Below are 18,518 nucleotides of genomic sequence, written 5' to 3'. Positions count from 1 at the left end.
TGTTATATTGACTAAGAGTAAAGAGAGTTGACTCCAATATTACATTTCCTGAGTTTCTCATTTTTCATCATTTAGTATAGCATTTGCTATAGTTTGGTCATAGAGAGGCTGTATCATACTAATGGAGGATCCTTCTATTCCATTTTCTTCCTGTTTTGTTTGCTTTGGTTTGGTTTTTGGTTTCCATTTTTTCAAGGCATGATTTCTCGGTGCAGCCCTGGCTGTTCTGGAACTTGCTCTGTAGACAGGCTGGCCTTGAACTCAGGGATCTGCCTGCCTCTGCCTCTTGAGTACTGAGATTAAAGGCATGTGCCACCAATGCCCAGCTCTTTACAATCTTTATTATGAAGAGTTGTTGACATTTCTCAAAGGCTCACCTGAATCTATAGAGATGATAATGCAATTTTGTCCTTGGTTATATTTATATGATGTATATGATCTTTGTGTATTTGAAATCATTTTTACATCCTTAGAATGAATCATAGCACAGAATCTTTTTAATATGCTGGGGAATTCAATTTACAATTTGTGTGCATGTGTGTGTAGAGGGTATGTGTGCATGTACACATGTTCATGCATGTACCTGTGGAGGTCTGAAGTCAAATTCAAGTTTCTATTAATCTCTTCCTTACTTTTATGCTTTTTATTATTGTTTTATTTGAGTGTTTTGCCTGCATGTATTTATTTGCACCATATGCATTCCTGGTACCCATGAAGAGAGCTTTCGATCCCTAGGAACTAGAATTACATATGGTTGTGAGCCACCATGTGGATGTTGAGAATCAAACCCAGGTGCTCTGCAAGAGCAACAAGTGTTCTTCACCTCCAAGCCAACTCTGCAGCCTGTCTGCCTTGCTTTTTAAGAGATGTCTCACTGAAGCTGAGCTCACAGATTGGCTATCGGAGTTAGCCTCAAAGCCTCAGAGGCCCTCCTATCTCTGAAAACATTGTCCCTTCCCAACACTGAGACCACAGGCATCACTGCTGTACCCAGCTCCTCACATAAGTGGTGGTGGTCCACACTGAGGTCTTCATGTCTGTGCTGTAAGCCTTTTACTGGCATAGCAATTATTTTCTTTCACGAATAGCAATGCATCACTCCAGGCTCCATGGACTTTAGGATTTCCAGAGACAGCTATTATTTTTCTGATCCATTTGTCCCACACATGCATGCATGTGCATGTGTGCACACATGTGTACATGTATACACAAGTGTATGTGTGTCCACATGGAGAGGCTAGAGGGAGATGGTGAATGGCTTCTCCTATTCTCCACCTTATCTTTTTTAAGACAGGGTCTTTTATTGAACCTAGAGTTTACTGATTGGCTGCACTACAGCAAGCTCTGGAAATCCAGCTGGCTCCACATCGCCTCAGTTCTAGTGTTACAGACACATGCACGTGCGCCTGACCTTTTCTTCCAGAGCAGGTATTGAGGATCCAAACTCAGGCCCTTGTAATTTTGCAGCAGACACTTCGACAACTGAGCCATCTTTCTAATGCCCTGGGTTCACTTTTGTTAGTAACTTGGTACTCCTATTTTACAACTGTAAATATTCTTTCATGTTACATGATTTTGCATGTTGAACTTCTAGATTGTAGTTTGTAAGGCTTTTGAGAGGTACAAAAAGCTCTTCTACTTCCTTTTAAACTTTCTTTTTTATTTTATGTGTGTGGGTGTTTTCCCTGCATGCATGTCTGTGTACCATGTGTGTGCAGTGCCCATGGAATTAAATATCATGAGATTGTAATTACAGGTGGTTGTGAGCCATCATGTAGATTCTGGGAATCGAATCCAGGTTCTCTGGAAGAGCAGCCAGTGCTCTTAATCATTGAGCCATCTCACCAGCCCTCTTCAACTTTTGATGAGAGTTGTTTTAGTGAGCAGCCTTTTCTTGAGAACGAAATCCCCAATAAGGCTCAGGAGAAAGAAAACAAACCAAAAATACATCAGCACAAAAGTTTAAGTATAAAACAATTACAAACATTCACTATATATTCTGCATTATAATCAATAATTAAACATTTTAGGAAGCAGAGAGATGGCTCCGTGGTTGAGAGTACTTGCTGTCTCACAGAGGACCAGAGTTTGGTTTCCAGCGCCCACAATGGGCAGCTCACACTACCTTTTCAGTTCCAGAGTATCTGATGCCCTCCTCTGGCTTCCTTGGGTACTTGCCTACATGTGTGAGAATGCTTATGTGCAAATATAGACACATAAATTTAAAAACATACTAAATCTTTGTCTTAGAGTTTCTATTGCAATGATGAAAACCATGACCAAAGCAACTTGGAGAAGAAACAGTTTATTTAGCTTACACTTCTCCATGGTCACCTTGAAGGAAGTCAGGACAGAAACGCAAACAGAACTGGAACCTAGAAGAGCTGATGCAGAGGCCATGGAGGAGTGCTGCTTGCTACCTTGCTCCTCATGGCTTGCTCAGCCTGCTCTCTTATAGAACCTACGTCCACCAGCACAGAAATGGCACCACCCACAATGTACCAGGCCCTCCCACATCAATCACTAATTAAGAAAATGCCCTCTGGCTGGCTCTTATGGGGACATTTTTTTAATTGGGGTTCCATCCTTTCAGGTGACACTAGCTTGTGTCAAGTTGATATAAAATAGCCAGCATACTGTTTTAAAAGTATGTTCTATAGAAGGGATAGTGTAACTAACATAGTGTGACATTCAGACTCTGGCATTTGGGCCAGAGCCACTCTACCATCTCCTTCTCCTGTCCCAGACTCCCAGCCTAGAGAGAGCTCAGAAGTGGCCCAGCCACTTGAATCTGACACAGCGAAGAAATAAAGACTGGAGTTCAGGGAATTGTTTTTAAGGCTGAGAGACAAATATGAAAAAGAGAATTTTTAAAATAAAGAGATAATTGTCAAGTTGATTTTAAATCTAAAACAAATGTTTCAGTTAAGTATATATTTTCCATTCTTAAATAGTTAAGGAAAATTCAAATGTGCTGGCCAGAAAGATGCTTAGTGGTTACAGTGCTTGCTCCCAGGCATAAGGGCCTGAGTTCAACCCCAAGGTCTCATATGGTCGGAGGAATGAACTGACTCCCAGAGCTTGTCCTTTGTCCTCCACACATAGACTATAGTGCGCGCGTGCGCACGCGCGTGTGTGCACACACACACAAACACAAACATATGTATGAGTAGTAATTCATTGTGTAAATGTACCACATTTTATTTATCCATTATTCAGTTGAGGGACATCTGGGTTTTTTCCAGTTCTGCTATTAAGAATTTAGATTCTATGAACATACTTGAGCAAGTGTCCTTGAAGGATGGTGGAGCATCTTTTGGGTGTATGTCCAGGAGTACTATAGCTGGTTCTTGAGGTAGAACTATTTCCAATATCCAGAGGAACTGCCAAATTGATTTCCAGGGTGGTTGTACACGTTTGCACTCTCACCAGCAATGACTCCACATCCTCCAGCATGTGCTGTGCCTTGAGTTTTTGTTCTTAGCCATTCTGATAGGTGTGTGGTGGAATCTCAGGGTTGCTTTGATTTGCATTTCCCTGATCACTAAGGACATCGAACATTTGTTTAAATGTTTCATGGCCATTAGAGATTCCTCTGTTGAGAATTCTCTGTTTAGCTCTGTACCTCATTTTTAAGTGGGTTATTTGCAGTGTTGGTGTCTAACTTCTTGAGTTCTTAATAAATTTTAGATATTAGCCCTCTGTTCAGATGTACGATTGGTGAAGACCTTTCCCAGTCAGCAGGCTGTTGTTTTGTCCCATTGCTGATGTCCTTTGACATACAGAAGCTTTTCAGTTTCATGAGGTCCCATTTACTAACTGTTGATGTTCTGTGCAGGAAGTTGTCTCCTGTACCAATGTGTTCAAGGTTATTCCCTACTTTCTGTTCGATTAGATTTAGCATATGTGGTTTTATGGTAAGGTCTTTAATCACCTTGGACTTGAGTTTTGTGCAGGATGATAAAGATGGATCTATTTGCACTCTTCTACATGTAGACACCCAGTTAGACCAGCACCATTTGTTGAAGATGTTCTCTCTTTTCCATTGTAGTTTGGGTTTCTTTGTCAAAAGTCAAGTGTCCATGTGTGTGGTTTCATTTCTGGGTCTTCAATTCAATTTTATTGGTCAACCTGTCTCTTTCTATACCATTTTTAAAATTCCTATTGTTCTGTAGTATAGCTTGAAGTCAAGGATGGTGATTGCTCCAGAAGGTCTTTTATTGTACAGGATTGTTTTTGCTATCCTAGTTTTCTTGGTTTTCCATATGAAGCTGAGAGTTGTTCTTTCAAAGTCTGTAAAGAATTATGTTGGAATTTTGTTGGGAATTCCATTGAATCTGTAAATTGCTTTTGGTAATATAGCCATTTCTACTATGCTAATCCTACCAATCCATGATCGTGGGTGGGAGATCTTTCCATCTTCTGAGGTCTTCAGTTTCTTTCTTGAGAGACTTGGAGTTCTTGTCATACAGGTCTTTCACTTGCTTGGTTGGCGTTAGATCAAGATATTTTATATTATTTGTGGCTATTGTAAAGGTTGTTGTTTCCTATTTTCTTTCTCAGACCATTTATCATTTATATAAAGGAGGGCTACTGATTTCTTTGACTTAATTTTGTATCGGACACTTTGCTGAGAGTGTTTATCAGCTGTAGGAGTTCTCTGGTAGAACTTTTGGGGTCATTTATATAAACTATCCTATCACCTGTGGATACTGATACTTTCACTTCTTCCTTTCCAATTTGTATCCTCTTGATCTCCTTTAGTTGTCTTGTTGCTCTAGCTAGGACTTCAAATACTATGTTGAAGAGATAGGGAGAGAGTGGGCAACCTTGTCTTGTCCCTGATTTTAGTGGAATTTCCTTAAGATTTTCTCCATTTAATTTGATGTTGGCTATTGGCTTGCTGCATGGCACCTTTATTGTGCTTAGGTGTGTGCCTTGTTTCCCTGACATCTCCAAGACTTTACATGAAAGAGTGTTGGATTTTGTCCAAAACCTTTCAGTTTCTAATGAGATGATCATGTAGTTTTTTTTTTCTTTCAGTTTGTTTATTTGGTCGATTACACTGATCGATTTTCATATATTGAACCATCCCTGCATCCCTGGGATAAAGCCTACTTGATTATGGTAGACGATGTCTTTGACTTATTGTTGGATTCAGTTTGTATTTTATTGTTTTCACATCAATGTTCAGAAGGGAAATTGATCTGAAATTCTCTTTCTTGAGTCTTTGTGTGTAGGGTGACTGTGGCCTCATAGAATAACTTTGGCAATGTTCCTTCTGTTTCTATTTTGTGTAATAGTTTGAAGAATATTTGGTGTTAGCTCTCTTTTGAAACTCTTGTAGAAGTCTGCACCAAAACTATCTTGTCCTGGGGTTGGGGGGAGGGTGTTGTTGTTGTTGTTTTGGTTGGGAGACTTTTAATGACTGCTTCTATTTCCTTAGGAGTTATAAGACTATTTTGATAGTTTATCTGATCTTGATTTAACTTTGGTAAGTGGTACCTATCTAGAAAATCATCCAATTTCATTTAGAATTTCCAATTTTGTGGAGTGCAAGCTTTTGAAGTAAGGCCTAATAATTTGTTGAATTTCCTCAGTGTCCGTTGTTATGTCTCCCTTTTCAGTTCTGATTTTATTAATTTTGTGTACTTTTAATTAGTTTGGCTAAGGGTTTGTCTATCTTGTTGATATTCTCAAAGAACTAGCTCTTGGATTTGTTGATTCTTTTTATTGTTCTCTTTGCTTTTATTTGGTTGATTTCAACCCAAGTTTGACTATTTTCTGCCATCTACTCCTCTTGGATGTTTTTGCTTCTTTTTGTTCTAGAGCTTTCAGATGTGGATCTCTCCAATCTCTTTATGAAAGCACTTAGTGCTATAAATTTTCCTCTTAACATTGTTTTCATTGTGTCCCATAATTTTGGGTATGTTGTGCCTTTATTTTCATTGTATTCTAGAAAGTCTTTAATTTCTTTCTTTATTTCTTCCCTGAACCAGTGATCACTGAATGGAGAGTTGTTCAGTTTCCATTAGTATGTAGGCTTTTTGTTATTTCTATTGTTGTTGAAGTCCAGCTTTAATCCATGATGGTCTGATAGGATAAAAGGGGTTATTTCAATTTTCTTGTATTAGTTGAGGCTTACTTTGTGAATAAGTATAAGGTCAGTTTTAGAGAAGGTTCCATGTGGTGCTGAGAATGTATTCACTTTTGTGTTTCAGTGAAATGTTCTGTACATATCTGTTAGATCCATTTGATTCATAACCTCTGTTAGTTTCATTTTTTTCTCCATTTAGTTTCTGTCTCAATGACCTCAATTGGTGGGAGTGGGGTGTTGAACTCTTCCACTATTAATGTATGGGATTTGATGCTCTAGTAATGTTTCTTTTACAAATGTGTGTGCCTTTATATCTGGGATACAGCTGTTCAGAAATGAAATGTCATCTTGGATTTTTCCTTTGATGAGTACGAAGTATCTTATATCTCTTTTGATTACTTTTGGTTGAAAGTCTATTGTACTAGATATTAGAATAGCTACTCTAGCATCTTTCTTGGGTCCATTTGCTTGGAAAACCTTTTTCTAGCCCTTTACTCCCAGATAATGTATATCTTTGTTGCTAGGATATGTTTCTTTTATGCAGCAGAATGATAGGTCCTGTTTACGTATTTATTCTATTAGCCTATGTCTTTTTATTGAGGAATTAAGACTGTTGATGTTGAGGTGGTCTTTTGTTGTTCATGTTCTTGCACTGGCCTGGTAGTCCCTGATGCCTCTGGGGCTGCAGGTAGATCTGGTTGTCCCTGGTGGTTGCAGGCCTTTGTTTGTCCTGAGTGGGCAGCAGCAGGCCTCCATGGATGTAGGTGGAGTTGTGGCAGCAATGGAGTGCAGTAGAGGCAGGGCAGAGCTTGCCATTGTTGGGTTTGCCCAGAGGAAGCAACAGACAGGGGATTGGAGATAGGGGCCTTACCTCGTGATCACTGGTGTCTGTGGTGGTCTGGGATTGTGGTTAGAGGTATGAAATCAGAAAGCAGAGTGCAAAGGCATCAGGGAAGACCTCACAGCTGCTGGCCTTATCAGAGACCCAGCAGGTAGAAGTTTGGAGCTTGGGGAACTCACCTGGTTGGCCCTGGCAGGAACAGGTCTCCAGAGATGCAGGCAGAGCCATGGCCATGGAAATGGAGTGCTGAGCAGACCATATGAAAACTTTTTAAGAGACAAGAAATCATTAAAATGAAAAATTACTTTTGGAATCATTTAAATTGTAATTTTTTATGTAGTCTCTGGTATGCAAAATTCAAACATAACTATCGCCACCAAAAAGTGGCAAGCTTTCCTCCTCTTCTTCCTCTTCTTCCTCTCCCTCCTCCTCCTCCTCCTCTCTTTCTTCTTCTAATTAATGCTCATTTTCTATGTCTGGAAGGTCCACATTATTTTCATGACAACCTAACAAAGCAATTACATCTACACAACAAATTACATTAAGTCATTCCCTATTAATACACAGCTAAGAAGCCCACTCCAAAATGTCCATAACTTAAGTAATACTGTCTGTCTTTTAAACATGTTTTTAATACTACTTTTATATACCAGGTATAGTTCCTTAGGCTGAACTCTGAGGTGTAAATTAGCACATCAAAGTATTTGAATAATCCTAAGTGTAACTCATGAGATACACACACACACATACACGTGTGTGTGTACAGTTTTAATCACTCTGGTGTTACATGCTCATTTAAAGAAGGAAAAATGGTAAATAAGAGGGTGAGGATAAAGAACGATGAGTCACAGCACTTGGGAGGCAGAGGCAGGAGAATCTCGGTGAATTCTAGGCCAGCCTCTCTACATAATGAATTCCAGGATACAGAGTCCTGTATCTTCCATTTGCCTTGAGCAAAACTCCAAATCATTAAAAAGCTGGTCAGCCTCTGGCCTGATACAAGTTCTGGATTTCTGCTCTTGACCACAGTGGAAAGTTGAGTTCCAGTATTGATGTCTTAAATTGACCCTGCAGTGTTAACTATGACCTCTCAATCCCTAGCTTTGTCTCTTTTTCTCAGGAGACACCCCAGGACTTTGATCCACCACAGGTCAGCTGTTTAGCTAAGGCAGACCTAGAAGTTTCTCCTCTTGGAACCAATGTCTTCACATAGCTTCACATAACTTCAAGCTCGCTCTGAGAATATGGCGCCTTTGTGTTCCTTGAACCTTCATACACCACCCGCCCCCTTTTTACACATCTGGGGAAGATGAGTGTCCCTCAGTGAGGTAACAGGACATGATGAATCCCAGATGTCAGACATGCTAACTTGCCTTGAACTTGCAAGATCACAACTAGGAACAAATGCATAGATTTTCTTCACTTATTGATTTATGTGAAGCTGAGAGGGAAACCAGTGGTCAGTCAGTGAAAAGCTAGAAAGAGTTTTCATTTTAAAGGGTGGAGAAACACCTGAAAAGTTTTAGTTCACCTCAGCAGTTAAGGCAAACTCACTGACCAGTGAGTGTAGCCATTTATAACACAGGATGTTGTCCCCTGAACTCTATAAGTATTCAGTTCCAAGTCTGAGTCCTATGTAGTTATAATTGCCCTCTGTCCATTACAGCTGCTATCTCTCTTTTCCATATTCCCCCAAGCATGGTTTATTTTTCATTTCTAACAAATAGATGCCTACAGTTTGTGATGGGGAGTCTGTCCCTGCTGATGGTGCATAAGATGGTGCTGCCATCTGGTGGTAGTCCTGGGAAGTGACAAAGGCAAGCAGGAACCCCAAGCATTTAAAGTCGTTCATAGTTCAAAGGTATTTGGAGGTGCATGTTGTTTGAGAAAGGGCCTCATGGAGCCTTCAACATGCTATGTGGCAGAGGATGACCTTGAACTCCTGATCTCAAGTATGGTGCAAGGCTGGGGGTAGCTGTGGTAATTAAGTCTTTAAGAACATGCAAGCCCCTTAGTTTGACCCAGTAGCTCACTTGAATGGAGTTGATGTCAAACAAACATAATGTGTTTGCCATCTGGGTCTGAGTTATCTCACTCCGTATAATTTTTCCAGATTTGTCCACTTATTTTCAAATTTCACGACTTCACTTCTGTTGGTAACTGAATAAAATCCCTCTGTGTCTACGTACTCCATGTCCCTTACCCATCTGTCTAACAGGCACAAGCAAGCGTCTCTGTAGTGTGGTGCAAAGGTCTTTGGGGACATGCCCAGGAGTAGAACAGCTAGAAGTGACTGGCTATCTTCATAACAGTCTTGCCACCGTGGCACCAGTGGCCAGGCGTGTCTTACCTGGCAGGTGGTGGGTGTAACTAGCTTGCAGGGTCCAACCCTGGCTGACACCATTGGTCCTAATGCGTCTCCTGCACCTCCCAGCACCACAAAGCCAGCCAGCGGGAGGTTTCTGAGAAATGTGTAGACTGATTCCAACATGGCTACACTAGTTTACATTCCTACCAACAGTGATAGTGACTCCCCATTCCTCACACCCACGCTGGCATCTGCTGTCATTTGTATTGCGCTGGATGGCCATTCTGACTGGAGCGGAGACTTAGACATGAGATGAAACTTGAAGTTTTCTTCTGCATTGCCCTGGTGACTAAGGAGATTGAACACTTTTTAGAACTTTCTGACCAGTCCAATGGTCCTTTTTTTTTTTTCTCAAAAAGTTCTTATAGATTTATGTATGTATGTATGTATGTATGTATGTATGTATGTACACTTTCTTCATTTATGTATGTATGTATGTATGTATGTATGTATGTACACTTTCTTCATGCACACCAGAAAAAGCCATCATATCCCATTACAAGTGGTTGTGAGCCACTGTGCAGGCTGGTTTTGTGTGTCAACTTGACACAGCTGGAGTTATCACAGAGAAAGGAGCTTCAGTTGGGAAGTGCCTCCATGAGATCCAGCTGTGGAGCATTTTCTTGTTTGGTGATCAAGGCAGGAAGTTCTACTGAGGGTGATGCCATCCCTGGGCTGGTAGTCTTGAGTTCTATAAGAGAGCAAGCTAAGCGAGGCACTTCCTATAAAGCTGGCAATGCTCTCTGTCTGGTCCTGCTAGCTACGAGTTCACCATGGCTGTTAGTCACATAAGAGATGGACTAGCTGAGACTCTAAATTTCTAACTTTACATAATTTCAATTAAATGTTACCAGCATCACATGACCAGTGGCTGCTGATGGACATCCCAGCTCCCAGAGGTCAAGGGGTCAGCTTGTTTTATTCACTACAGTGTTCTTGATACTGAAGAGAGCAGACGTCTCCGAGCTACTCAGTCATTGTAGGTGCTCACCTAATGAATCGATAAACAACAGGGAGGGGGGACCAGAAGTAATGGATTCGATTTAATAAGAAGTTGGGGTGATGCATAAGTGGAATGATGCTAAAATTAGTCGGAGCAGAAGGTCCAGCACATAAAATGTCACCATCATGTTGTGTATTCAAGGTGAAGAGAGCCATGGTCCCATGAGTACTGACCCCCATGGTGTGATTAGAGTTGGCTTTGCAGCCAGAGGTTTATCTAATCCTGACCTGACGGTAGGCTGAGGGTGGAGTTCCCATAGAGACCTGCAGGCAGGGAGTTCACAGCAAGTGTTTCCGGTCACTCCCACCGGAATGTGCGCCTAATCACTATGGGAACCACGGATCCTTAAGAGAACTACGGAGTTGATAACAAAGACCCTACAGCTGTTGCCAGACCCAGGAAAGCTTCGCTGAATGTATGAGACACGTTCACTATCCTTACTATTCACAGCGCAGTTGTGGTTGTTGTATCTGGTCTGTGGTGTCATTGGCAGGATAGGTTCCATCCCCGGAGCCCATCAAGACCATCCTTTTCCTCCCGTCTCTACCCCGGCCTCAAACTGGAATTGTGCTCTGAGAGTACCTGCCACATTCCATGTATAAAACAGGCTAGCTGAGTACATTTAATACAGCAATTCTGAGTTTAGAGGCCATCCTTCCAGAGCTATAGACCTTCTATTTTAAGACAACACATATCAGACTCCTTTCCAAACACAGGAGTTGATTGTGTTTCCAGATAAAGCAGAAAGCCTTGGCACCTGAAATTTCAAAACCCTTGTGCCTTTAGTCACAAGCGGGCAAGTATGTATAGAATATCATTGCCTAGATTAATGTCCATTGCTGTAGTATTCTGCCCATAGGGGGCAGCAGAGGACCTTAAAGTAAAACAGCAGACCCTAAGGCTCTCTTCTGAATGGGTGAGTCCCGCAGAAGCCTAAGGCAGAGCTTGCTTCTCTGGTTTTGCCCTAGCCATGAACTGCCCAGGGGATGAGGTTGTGATTCCCTGGGTCTGCTGCAGGCCTGAGGTGCTACAGCTCTTGGGTGATGCTGCAGCAAATGGTCACTATCCACACTTCCTGTCACAGAAGGGTGGTAGATGACAGTTTTTCCACAGTCTCTCACAGAGTTCCAGCTGCCCCTCATCCAATGCATGCTCGCAGGACGCCTGTGTTCTGGGGAAGCAGCTGGCTGGGGAACAGCTAAATCCCACCTGTCCCTAGGTCATGGTGTGTAACTCTCTGCCACCCAGCATCTCTGCTGGTAAACTTTAGAAGCTAGTATTTGCTACCATCTCGACCCAATTGGGCATAGGATTCTGAGCATGAATTTAGCAGATTTTGCACTAAGAGTAGAATGTATCATGTGATACCTAATGCTGTCAACTTGACTGAATCTAGAATAAGCTGAAAGGTGGGCCTCTGAGCATGCCCATGTGTGCAGATCCACCATGATTGTTAGAGGGCACCCTCACCTGGGCTAGGACTGTATAAAATGGAAAAACGGAGCTGAGCATAACATTCACTCACAGCTCTGTTTCCTGACTGTAATGTGGTGTGACCAGACTTTAACTTTCCCCACCCCATGAGCTGTGAGCTCAAACCAACCTTTTCTCTCCGTTAAGTTGTATTTTTCAGAGTAGTTTAAGACGTCTTCTGACCTCCATTGGCATGCAAGGAGGAGAAAACAACTAAGACAAGCCTCTTCCCAGATTGAATATGGTGTCCAGCCACCTTCCATGGCCTTCCATGTTGGACCCCTGGATTGCAAGGGGAAAGATCTACAGTACATGCCAGAATCGCCGTGCACGCTCACGGCAATTCTTGGAGAGATATATGATCAAGTCAGGAATGAACTCAGAGACATGAAGCATGCGTGGTTTGAGTGTTTGAAATGTCCCAGGAAACTTGTGTGTCTGAATGCTCGGTCCTCTAGCTGGTAGCATTGTGTTAGGTCACAGAACCTTCAGGGGTGAAGCCTCAGTGAAAGAAGTCACTGGAGGATTGAGAGGTTGTTATAGCAGGGCCCCACTTACACTCCACTCTCTGCAACCTGACTGTGCAAGGAACAGGACCTGCCGTGCCACAGTCTCACCACCGAGCCTTTCTCGACAAAATGAACTGGTTTTCTTCTTAAACTACAAACCACAAGAAAACCTTCCTTAAGTGCTCCTGTTGGGCAATTTGTCCCATCAGGAAAAGCAACTAACACAGGAGGCTGGTACAGAGGAGTGGAGCTGCTGCTTTGATAAATTTGACTGCGACGTTCCTTGGACCTGATTTGTGGGAGGAATGTGGAGGAGTTCCACACTGTGGGCTAGGAACCCACTCTGATGCTGCAGGCAGAGCCTGCTGGACCGTACTGCCTGGAACCTTAAAAGACAAGAATGCTGAGAGAAACATAGGCAGAAGAGGCCCAGCTCAGGAAGTTTCAGACAGGAACAAGAACTCTACTGTGGACTGGACTAGAGGCCATTTGTGTTTCATCATTGAAAAGAATCTGGATGATTTCTGCTATGTTCTGTGGACTTCGGTGCAGAGATGGCTCAGCAGTTAAGAGCACTCGCTGCTTTTCTATTTCAGTTCCAAGCCCCCATGTCAGGTGGCTCACAAATACCTGTAACTCCAGCTCCAGGAGACCTGATGCTGCCTTCTGTCCTCCATGGGCGCATATACATGGCACACACACACACAAGGCAATAAAAACAAATCATTTTTTTAAATGAACTCATCAGTTTGGTGGAGGAAATTCAAAAGCAGGATAACATTCAAGGTTTGCTATGGCTACCACTCACTTCTCTTATCCAGGTCTACAGAGAGGAGGGTACTGGGGGAGGAGAGAGCAAGTGAAACAGAAAAGTATGAAAGTAAGCTGTTTGGTGTGGAAAGGAACAAGTTTGACAATGTGGACATCATAGGGGGACTTTGAAAGTGACTGGTATTGTTAAATTAGCCCCATCGAAGAGGGAGCCTGGTGCTGTGCACTGGGACAAAACTGGCTTACAGTTCCCAAGGGCAGGAGCCTAGTTAGGAGCCTACTTATGAAAATGCAGATTAATGTGGAAGGAGAGAGAGCTGAGCTGAGAATGACTTTGAAGGAGTCCCCTACCTAGGAAAGCATCTGCCAAGACTCGGCTGACAGAACACATGAAGGCCACTACAGCTGCAGTACAGGGCAGGTCATAGCTAGAGCCAGCAACAGAGCTGGGCAGCATTGGCCACATGGTACTGGGATTTTCAGACTTAAAAGATTCAGGAGTGAGGGCTTCGTAGACATCTGCACCAAAGTTCCAGAAGGTCACTGTACCAGGCAATGTGTAGCAGGGCTGGGTTTCCTACAAAGAGGCCCCAAGAAGATACTGCATGAAGCTGGCAACGTGGAGACACCAAAACGCTGGGAAATCCAGTGAAGAAAACTATAGGCATGAAGTAGAGGCGGGCTGAGAGAAAGGCTGTGTGTGTTACAGGTAGCCGAGCAGGAGGGGTTGGAACACCCAAGACTTTTCGAGCCCAGCTGATTCCACAGGAGCTCCAGATGCCAGACATGGAACTCTGGGATCTGCTGAGTTTGGCTCTTGCTTTGTCTCATTTTTCCTTGCTGTACCCCATTCCTCCTCTTTGAAATGGAAATGTTTACTCAGTGCCATTGTTTATTGGAATATATAGCTTGTCTTTTAAATTATTGTATAAGGGTGAGAAATTACCTGTAATCTCAGAAGACTATGGAGACTTTGGAAATTGGAATGGATAAATTTTGCATTATGAGATGACCATGAGCCCATGGGATACAGAGACAGAATGTTTTGGATATGAAATGTCCCCCATAGGCTCATGTATTTGAACATACCGTCTCCCACTGGTAGTGCTGTTTTGGAAGGTTCTAACACAGTTAGAAAGTAGACTCTGGCTATAGGGAGTTGTTCACTGGGGGCCAGGAATTGAGGTTTGGTAGTTCCACTCTCCTTCCTGTCAGCTAGCTCTCTGAACTACACAGGCGTTAGGAGGACCAGCTACTTCTACTGTCTTTCCCACCATGACGGATTGTGTCTCCACTTAGACCATGGGCTCAAACAAGCCTTCTGTCCTTGTTTTGGACAAGTGTTTTGTCCCAGCGACAAGAAAACTAATATAAGTATTGTCCAGTGAAATGTGATTAGTCCACTTTTCAGGACTTGGATAGTTTAAGAATCCTTTGCTATAAAATACACCTGGGTCCATTCATTGATCCATGTACTAATCACACATCTATCTTTTGTCAACTATGTGCTTGGGCTTAGATTAGCAGAGGTAAACCATGTGGCGCATTAACCTGCAGAAACCGCGCATGGATGAACACCAACATCCTACGAGGCCAATCCCACTGATGGCAGTGGGCGCTGTACTCTGAGGAGGGTAGCAGAACTATTCTTTGGCGTTAGCACTTATACATGGAGACTGGGTTGCTCTGTGCCATGCTGTGGCCCTTCTCCCATCATCATGAGTTGTGGCTTTGTTCTTCTCCTTAGTAGGGTCTGAGCTGGAGAAAACTGGCTTAGTAAGCATACGTTGCATCAGTTGGCACTGTCCCAACCCTTACGTTACCATCTGGCCCTTCCTCACTTTTATGCTCCCTCTGCCTGTCCATGCAGAGGAGCAAGGGCCAACACAGCTGAAGTATCAGGGTGGGGGTGGGGGTGGGGGAGAAGAGGGGTGGCAAGGGAGGGGTCAGAGGGCACAGAAACGAGGAGGGAGGGACAGGGTGCTCACTCTTCTGTCCAGCCCGTGAGCTCCTTCTGATCAGGTTCCTGGAAAGTGAAATTCTCCTTGCTCAGCTCTCTGTACACACACCTCTACTTGAATAGAACTCAGTGAACTCCATCCATCACCCTACATTTGAGGGATAGATGTATGGTCTACGACCTTATCCAAGGCTTGTCTAGTGGGAACATATTAAAGCTCATTAAATTTTTTAGGCAAAACGGTTGGAAGTTGTTAGCAATCAGGGCACAGGCTTCTTCTGGGAGGGCCCCTGGGAGACTAAAGGGGTCACAGTGAGCTCCCGCTCCACCTGACATTCTACCTCACCTGGGTTCAAGAGACACACAAGGGGTAACTCTGTAAATATACTGAGCACTTCTCAATATGCAAAAAGGAATTCCACACCATCTCTAGCCCTGAAAGACTGTTATGCTACACATAGCAGAAAAATTTTAAAAACCGACATTAAATCACGATGCTTAAGTCTATGACGAGGAACAAATACCTTGAATTTTCCCCTTTGTGGGTCTTTCTGCTGAAACCAACAAATCCTCAGTTACCTAATCCTGGCCACCCCTGTGCAGAACATTTAAGGCTAAAAACTTCAAAAACAGCCGCGCTCCCCTGTTTTCCATTCTGTTTTGCCCCCCAACGCACCCCCCCCCACTCGTGGGATGACCTCACCTGATTTTTATATAGAAAATTGAGTCCAGCTGGTGCCGGCTCCCTCCAGCCCCCTCATCTCTATGTGAATGCAATCTGGGAACCCTTTGTCTCCCCTTTTCTTTCCCTCTGATTGTAAGGAAAATGAGCCCCCACCTCCTGTCTCCTCTACTTGGTCTCTGTTCCCTAGGAAGAGCCAGCACCCTCTTCACCCACAGACCGCCTAGGGACAAACCTGAGCCTCTTCCTGCACCTTGTAGCCCCCCAACCCCTCGGATCTCCAGGGGTCTGAGTTCTCACTCCGCAATTTTGACCCTGGATTTTTTGAGTTGTTTCCCCTTGGTTTTCATACATGGGTCTGACCTCAGGCATTTTTCAATGTTAGATATTTCACCTTTTGCAAATAGTGGAATGCACTGAAATCCTTGACTATTTCTGAGGACCCAGAACCTTTCTATCTCTAAGTAGATTCTCAGAACTCAAGTCTGAGCACAGCCTTCTGTCCTTTATAAGACCCCCCCCCCCAAAAAAAAACTTGGATCCCACTGTGATAAAGGCCCAAAACTAGCCTTTAAAAACAAAAGGTTGGGCTGGAGAGATGGCTCAGCAGTTAAGAGCACTGACTGCTCTGCAGAAGGTCCTGAGTTCAAATCCCAGCAACCACATGGTGGCTCATAACCATCTGTAATGAGATCTGACGCCCTCATCTGGTGTGTCTGAAGACAGCTACATTGTCAGGGCTGGAGCGAGCAGAGGTCCTAAATTTGATTCCTAGCAACTACATGATGGCTCACAATCATCTGTGCAGCTACAGTGTACTCATATACATAAAATAAATAAATCTAAAAAATAAAAAATAAATAAAAGAAACAAAAGGCCAATAAAATTCATGCATATTCTCTGCTCCCTTCACATGTTGAATGAACCTGTGACCTCCAGGTTACCCCAGACCTTCCAGCATCTTTGAGGTTCTCACAAGCACTTACCTGAGGGGAGCATGACCTTTCTTCCTTTGTGGGGCACCTTGTCCCCAGCACAGCCTACACAGTGGCCCTCATGCACTCACTCTTTCGGAGATCCTTTGGGTAGCTTTAGATGTCTGCTCGTGTCATTTAGCTGGTTTCCCGAGGGCACCTCCACTTTATTCTCATGGTTTCAGTCCAAATTTGACCAATTCTTAGAATTTACCCAAGGTATCAAATTTATGTCTTTGAAGTGTTTTCCCCCCATTTTACTGTTTAAATTTTGATTTCTAGAACATGATACACTATAGCAAATTATAGCACATGAAGGGTTTGTCAAATTAACGAGACCTGCTCAGATACTTAGAAGAAAGAGGTGAAAGGAACCATCTGGCAGGAGGAGAGAATCAATTCATGCGAGTGGTCCTGTGACCTCCGCATGCCCACCACGGTTCCCCTGTAAATGAATGTAAAAAAACAGTCAAAATATAAACGCATTTCAGTGAAATGGGGGAGTGTACACAAAACACTTACCAACATAGCCAAGCTTGTTTGCAACTTTGTGATGCTCCCACCCCCCACCCCCGCCCCCTTTTTCTCCATTGTCTTCCTGGGACCCACACCCACCAAGGCTGAGATAATTGAAAAGGTTGCTGGTAATACAAGCCTCTTCCAGAAGAAGACAGGCACTCTTCAGGAAAATAAAATACGGGATCTGTGCCAGCTCCTGGGCTAGCTGTTTGTCTCAGATAACCCACCTGGAAGCCAGATGACCGCGGTGGCCTGTTCCTCCTCTAGCATACAGATCTGAAGCTCCCTGTATCTCCCTAGCAGTCAAGCTGGGTGAAGCCAAGAAGTCCACTCCAAAGGTTTACGCCCCGGACTGGCCATGCATGCCAAGGCCATGGCTAAAGGCTACTGTTTTAAGGAGATGGGGTTAAAGCAAGTATAACTTGGGGATTTTTTTTTCTTTTTGTAGACAGTATACAGACATGGAGGAGCTGCTGAAGAGACCAAGAAGCACAAATGTACAAGAAGTATGTAAAACGCTGACAGAGAGCTGGAGAGATTAACAGCACTGGCTGTACTTCCAGAAGACCCAGATTCAATTCCCAGCACCCACATGGCAGCCCACCACTGTCCGTAGCCCCAGTTCCAGGGACACACGCAGATAAAACACCAATGCACATAAACTAAAAATAAATCATTAAAAAAGAAAAAAGCTGAAGGAGAGACAAAGCCTCCTCCTCCAGGCTGAGGGTGAACCCCCCCGCCCCCCCCTTCTAGTTCAAACAGGTCAACTGCATTGCTCACACAGTTAAGGACTGATTGGAAGTAGTGTTCGTTTAAACAAGAAAACGAGATAGACTCACTTATACGGCAACCACAATAAGGGCTGCTAAAGAATAAGATGAAACCAAGCAAACAGAGAAACTAAACTTGTCCAAAAGTATAGGAAAATGAAAAGCCATTGAATGCATGGAGCTGGCTGTGTGGAGTTGAATGTGTAGAGCTGACCGCTTGCTGCCAACACAGCTGAGCTGAGAAAGCAGTAACCTGACTACAAGAAACTGCACAAAGGGAGCTGAGTGCTTGTCCTGAGCCTGGGGAATTTCTGTATTTGGTGTACAGGCACCTTTGGGAAGAGAAAAGGACAGATTACACCGTGCAGGAATGTGAGCAAGGACGGGGTTAACACATGACATAAATGTGCTCCAGGTTCCCCCGTTAGCCCACACAGCCAGGGGACTGGCCTTCTGTTACCTCTGCAGAAGGCAGGAGGAATCCTGGCTGGGAGTGGGATGGTGAAAGCCAGATGATGCTCGGAAGACAGCCCTCTTCACTCTTCACA

The 18,518-nt window shown here is 43.5% G+C and overlaps 1 long non-coding RNA gene across 4 annotated transcripts in view; it reads right to left on the bottom strand.

The window, feature by feature from the left end:
* The window catches only part of Gm32850, a 41,641-nt gene extending 30,964 nt beyond the window's left edge, over positions 1–10,677 (bottom strand). Inside the window, exons 1-4 of one of the 4 annotated variants that reach the window (XR_882271.2) lie at positions 10,537–10,677; positions 9,289–9,595; positions 7,118–7,204; positions 6,788–6,995 (exon numbers count right to left, since the gene is read on the bottom strand). This is a non-coding gene — a long non-coding RNA (predicted gene, 32850). Of the gene's footprint in view, positions 1–6,787; positions 6,996–7,117; positions 7,205–9,288; positions 9,596–10,536 lie in introns of those variants that run through there. The other 3 variants (XR_882270.2, XR_882272.2, XR_003946702.1) reach the window with 3 other exon arrangements.
* Between the last annotated feature and the right edge of the window lie 7,841 nt (positions 10,678–18,518).

Source organism: Mus musculus, chromosome 7 (genome assembly GCF_000001635.26).
Source record: "Mus musculus strain C57BL/6J chromosome 7, GRCm38.p6 C57BL/6J".
NCBI lineage: Eukaryota > Metazoa > Chordata > Mammalia > Rodentia > Muridae > Mus > Mus musculus.
The sequence above is the reverse complement of the archived record's forward strand: the minus strand, read 5'-3'. Positions and strand labels throughout refer to the sequence as shown.